Raw genomic sequence first — 5,593 nt, 5'->3', positions numbered from 1 at the left:
GTAAATGACCCTAATGAAACAGAGTGCCCTACAGAAACAGAAATAATCATAACTTTATCTAAGTGTGGTTACAACATTTCTATACATCATACAAACGGGCACAGTGTTGTTTATGTTAATGTTTTATTAATCATGTTTCATTAACCCATATGGATTTGACCTTGTATCCCTCCAAACTTTACGGCGAAAAGGAATATAAAATATGTCCCATTCACGAGTTTATAGGTGGAAATGTCATCTTCCAGCTAATCAGAGTGGATGTATGCAAAAGTTTGATCAATGGAGAATTCAACATAATTCAATCTTTACAATCCTTTGAAACTCTTCGTCTGCCTCCTGCTTCGAAATAGATGAACTAATTCCACCAACACAAGGGTTCCTAATAGCTCTATCATGTAAAAACCAATCAAAGAACAAATGCCATAAGCAAGCATTCTATTTTCGTAATGAAATAGATGAATACAATCCTCATACAAGTAGTCCTAGCAACAAAAACTATGAGATAGCTATGAATGGTCTAACTTAAAGTGAAATAGATCAAAGATAAAATACACTTCATATTTATATCAAATCACAGCCTGAATAACAACAAATTGTGTCACTTGTGCACAACTCATTACACAACATAACCTCATGAGTGGAGCAATTTCACTCAAGAAATAAACAACTATGACTAACCAAGGATTATTCTGTATTAGTACATCATTCAAACTTAAATCAGAGCATTCCATAGTTACAAGATATTGTATGCATCCTGTATATCTTATGAGTGGGGCAGGGATGGTTTGCTGTGTGGGTGGGCCATCTAATTATGCCACCTTGAGAAAAATAATCGCAAAAAACATGGCCTTCATATACACATTTTAATTTATTTCAAGGAGTTGGTTAGTAATAACTTCCCCTCATACAAACGTCTCAAAAAGAAGGAATGCATATAATATCTCATTGGCACAATATACTTCACTACCACAAATAGAAATAATATAAATGACCCTCATAAAAGAAAGTGTCTCTACCATAATGCAAATAATCACACATTTATGTATCTATGGTTCGTGCTTCTGCCCGTCCGTCCCGGCCCTAATAAAGGAAAGTGTCTCTACCACAACACAAATGACCATAATATACTTCACTACCACAACACTTTCTTGAACACTGATAAATGGATTCGTGATTCTACCTGTTTGTCCTAACTTTGCCCCTAAAGTTGCCAACAATTACCCACCACTGCCATCCATAAGTGATAGAAAATGATTCGCTAAAGATCTGAGGAAAAAAAGAGCTGCCCGACCTGACCCTTGTTCCCCATTCCCGAAAACAATTTGGTAAAGGTCCAGAAAAAACAATCCATAAGTGTTAGAAAATGATTCGCTAAAGATCAAGGTTAAGAAAAAACTACCCATCCCGGCTGAAAAGCCTCAGTGCCTGCCCTTACATGGTAAGGGTCGATGCCAGCATCCAGCCTCACCCTTTTGGCATCTCTCGGATCAAGCGCACTATGAGAAGAATGTCTAGACAAAAAAGATGAGCCAACTTCAAGTGTTTGAAGGATACCAAGAGTGATTTGCATTGCACCATAGTCCAAGTATCTTGATCTTCCACGTCGAGGATCATACCCTTGTGATGTGCCATGACTACTGTGACCGACCAGCACAAAAATAATCACGTGCGGCATGTGGAGTATTATTGTACATCTCTGATCTAGGGAACCCAACAAGCGGTGTTTGGTTATCAAGCCCATTGATAGAGAAAACAGCATGAATCCTTGTATTATTGAAAAGAGGCTCATCTAGAAGATTCTTAGCATTAGAAGCTCCTTCAATGGTTGCAAACTCCATAAAAGCACACTACCTTTCTGGAAAAACTTTGATGTTTGTAACCACACCATGTGCTGCCATAGCCCGCCTTAGTGCCTCCTTGTTAATTTAATGTGTATTGGGTAAACCCACCCAGAGAACATTGGTAGGAACTTTTGCCTCTCTCATTCGTACTCTAGCAAAACCCTGATAAACAAAACATGATATGATAGTAAGCAACCCGCAGATCAAAGGGGACAGTACAACAACAAGAACCAAGAGAAGTAAATTGCAATATCTTTGCACGTACAACTCCCATTTAACCAGGTGGAAATGATCATCTACTGCTGAAGTTGCCTGCTTCCGACCATTCCTATCAAAATCAGTACAAATAACTAAATAATAAGGCATCATCCCTTGAAAAACTGGAGCCTAGAAGCACTTCACAAACTCAGTCAACAATAATAGATGCATACCGCTCTTGCTCTGGACCTTTGAAAATCAACACACAATTCCTTGCCCCCTAAATCTGTCCCATTCATGGCTCTATGGCCAGAAATGGCATCTTCCAGCTTCTGAAAGTGGATGTATGCAAATGGTTGATCATGGGAGAATGCAACACCTTCAATCTTTCCAAACTTTTGAAACTCCTCCTCTGCCTCCTACTTTGAGATAGATGGACTAATTCCTCTAGCTGGTAGGTTCCTAACAGCTCTAGCTTGTAAAAGCCAATCGACAAACACCACTAAATATCATGAGGGCATAAATGTTTATACAACACCAGCATAACAATTTCACCCTAGAACAAGGAACAATAACCAATCTAGGAGTATTTCTATACCTACTAATAAAGGATAATATTCAAAACAACGGAAGGCCGCAACATAGAGCAATGGGCGCTTAGGCGCGCTTGAGCATTTTTTCAAACATGGCAAGAATTTGTTTGTTTTGAATAGTATGCACAGGAAAATAGGAAACATGGCACATGTAGTTGAAGTAGTATCTAAAATAACCTTCACAACACAGATATTACACACCAGGTTCACACAACAAGCAAAATGACAAATAAAATGTTGTTTAGTTCAAATATACATAACCAAATGCAGATCATATTTCCATGATTTGGCCAGAATCTGAAGGAAACAACTCCCGTATAGACCCTAATAATAACAGAAATGACATATTTTCATTATTGCGCAAGCAGCTAAGCAGAAGCAGTTCAAAAATAGCCAAATTCTGGCCAAAATTTAGAAAAACACTTAGCCTACCACTTGTGGCCATATCGAAGCATTTTTCCATTGCTCAGTGCTTAAGCATCGCTTAACAATGCTTTCTTGAACATTGATAAAGGGATTCATGTTTCTCTATGTCCGTCGTGACCTTCCTTGTCCCTGAAGTTGCAACCAAGTACCCACCACTGCCATCCATAAGTGGTAGAAAATGATTTGCATAAGAATTGGGAAAAAAGAGCTTGCCAAACTGACCCTTGTTCCCCAATCCGAAAAATGAATTGCTAAAGATCTCGAAAAACAATCCATAAGTGGTAGAAAATGATTTGCTAAAGATCATAGTTAAAAAAAGCTTCCCGACTCGAGCCTTGTTCCCCAATTAAATAAACGATCTACTGAAGATTTGGAAAAACAATCACCCACGACTACCATCCATATATAAGTGGTAGTACAGAACGATTCGCTACAGATCCAGAAAAAAAGAGTTGCATGATCCAACCCTTGTTCCCCAATCCAGAAAAAGATTTACTGAAGATCCAGAAAAAATGCTGAACCTGACCCTTCTTCCCCCAACCCAGATGACATGCAGTTAGAAAGAAAATCCGGACATCCAGACCTCCCTACGCACCAGCGGCTTCTCCCTGGCGGCCACCTCAGCCGAGGAACCCACTTCCATCTCTTCCTGCTAGGTCATTCACTGATTTTGTTTGAACTTGTTGCATGATAGGCGGATTAAAAAATGGAAATGTTTTCATGGACCCGATGGGTGCCCGAATGAGTCGGGTCACCCATCGGGTGTGGGCATGGGTCATCCATCAAACCCTGGGGTTGGGTCGTAGGTTGACCTGATTAGCTATTCAGACATGGATTTGGTAGAGGTCGGCCCGGTGAAACCCGACCCGATTGCCATCCTGACTCAAGGGCCTCGCCTGCCACGCTCCAGTGGACCCTGAGGGCCGCCATCCCCCAGCCACCTGCATGCCTCTGCTAGACCACCCCGTCTCCGTTGATCCCATGTGTCGCCGCTCGAATAATTACATATATCAGAGCTGTTGGAGGCCTCATCCTACACCGCCTAAATAAACTGCAAAACACAAGCACCGAAGTACTAATTACCGAAAAATTGACGTCGCGAATTGTAACCAGATCCCGAGGGGGATCCAAGGTGGGAGCGGGTCTGATGGGGGAGAAGGAGGGGGTGAGAAGTTACCGGCCGGGTGTACTCGACCCAGATGAATGCACTCTTGACCTTGGACCCGTGGAGCACCTCGAGGGCGGCTCGGGACTCGGCGACAGATTGGAAAAGGATGAACACATAGCTGCCGGAGCCAGCGCGTGTGGCGACATAGTCGAGCGCCTCGTATGGTGTGATGGCCGCCATGACGTCTTCCTCGCTTGTGTGCGTGGGCAAGTTGTTGACCCACAATGCATTATTCTCATGGGCGGCCCTTAGCACGGCGGCGACGGTGGCTCAGTGCCGGAGGGCTCCGACTCCTTCGGTGGGAAGGCTGACGGCCTGGCGGCCTCAGAGGGCCCCACGGGCGGCAGGTCCAACGACATCGGCGGCGGCGGGGATCAGGGCACGGAGAGATCGCCGTGAGCTAGGGTTTGGATGTGGTGATTTGGGTTGTCTGAGATGGGGAATGAAACGGGGTGTGCGGAACCGGCCCGGGGGTCAGACCGTATATACTGTGGGCGGGGCAGGGACTACTGCACGCCTGCGCCGAGTTTGTGAGCGGCACCGTTTCTAGCCTTGCTCCAATATATCATCCAAAAATGGCACCTATTCCCATCACCGCTCAAAAAAAGTAAAATGTTTCAAAACTATCAGATGATTTATTGACTTTGTAAGCCGCATCTCGTGCTGTCCGATCCTACGAGATTGTGTGACACAAGAGCCTGTGTGTCCCCACGCGAAGCTAGCCCTATGGTCGAGTTCGTGACTTGTGCTTGCATCCCCATGACTGCCTTTTTATAAAGGATCCTTCTTACACTTACTTCACACGCAATGCTTTGCCAGGTAGTTATACATGTGACCTTACAAATACTATAACATCGTATGATTGATCATGGGTGCTGGTTTCATTTGGTATTAGGTAGTTCATGAAGTCAATGTTGCACACACCACACCACACCCCCCTCACACACAATCCTTGAGGCTGCCGTCGCCTTTAAAAATGCCATTGCACCATTATCAGGGCAGTTCAGCCGCCATCGCCGGCCGTGGCCATCACACCATCATTGAAGCAGTCATGTCTGTCGTCTCAACAATACCATGACCATGAAACACGTTGTCACGGCATCGTCGACGTAGTCGGGGTCCATCGTAGAATCGTCGCGGTTTTCAAAACAGAACATCGCATTGTTGAATCACCATGGCCGTTGAGGCATTCCATTACAGCAGCATCGTGGTCGCCAAAGTACAGCGGAGCGTTAGAAGCGTGTCATCGCACCATCACCGCGGCCGTAGAGCACCGCACGGGCATTAGAATCATGTCGTGGTGCCATCATTGCAATCATTGTAGCACACCTAAGAGCCTCAATGTGGTCGTCGAAGCTTGTCGCCGC

General features: G+C 44.2%; 1 long non-coding RNA gene across 1 annotated transcript; it reads right to left on the bottom strand.

Moving 5' to 3' along the window:
- Nucleotides 1-603: 603 nt before the first annotated feature.
- Nucleotides 604-4,663, bottom strand: LOC125556394. Its single transcript, XR_007305075.1, has 3 exons — nucleotides 4,236-4,663; nucleotides 2,107-4,109; nucleotides 604-2,003 (listed from the first exon to the last, which is right to left on the bottom strand). It is a non-coding gene; the product is annotated as an uncharacterized LOC125556394 (long non-coding RNA).
- Between the last annotated feature and the right edge of the window lie 930 nt (nucleotides 4,664-5,593).

This window comes from Triticum urartu, chromosome 5 (genome assembly GCF_003073215.2).
Source record: "Triticum urartu cultivar G1812 chromosome 5, Tu2.1, whole genome shotgun sequence".
NCBI lineage: Eukaryota > Viridiplantae > Streptophyta > Magnoliopsida > Poales > Poaceae > Triticum > Triticum urartu.
Note: the sequence above shows the minus strand (reverse complement) of the source record. Positions and strands in the feature narration are given on the sequence as shown.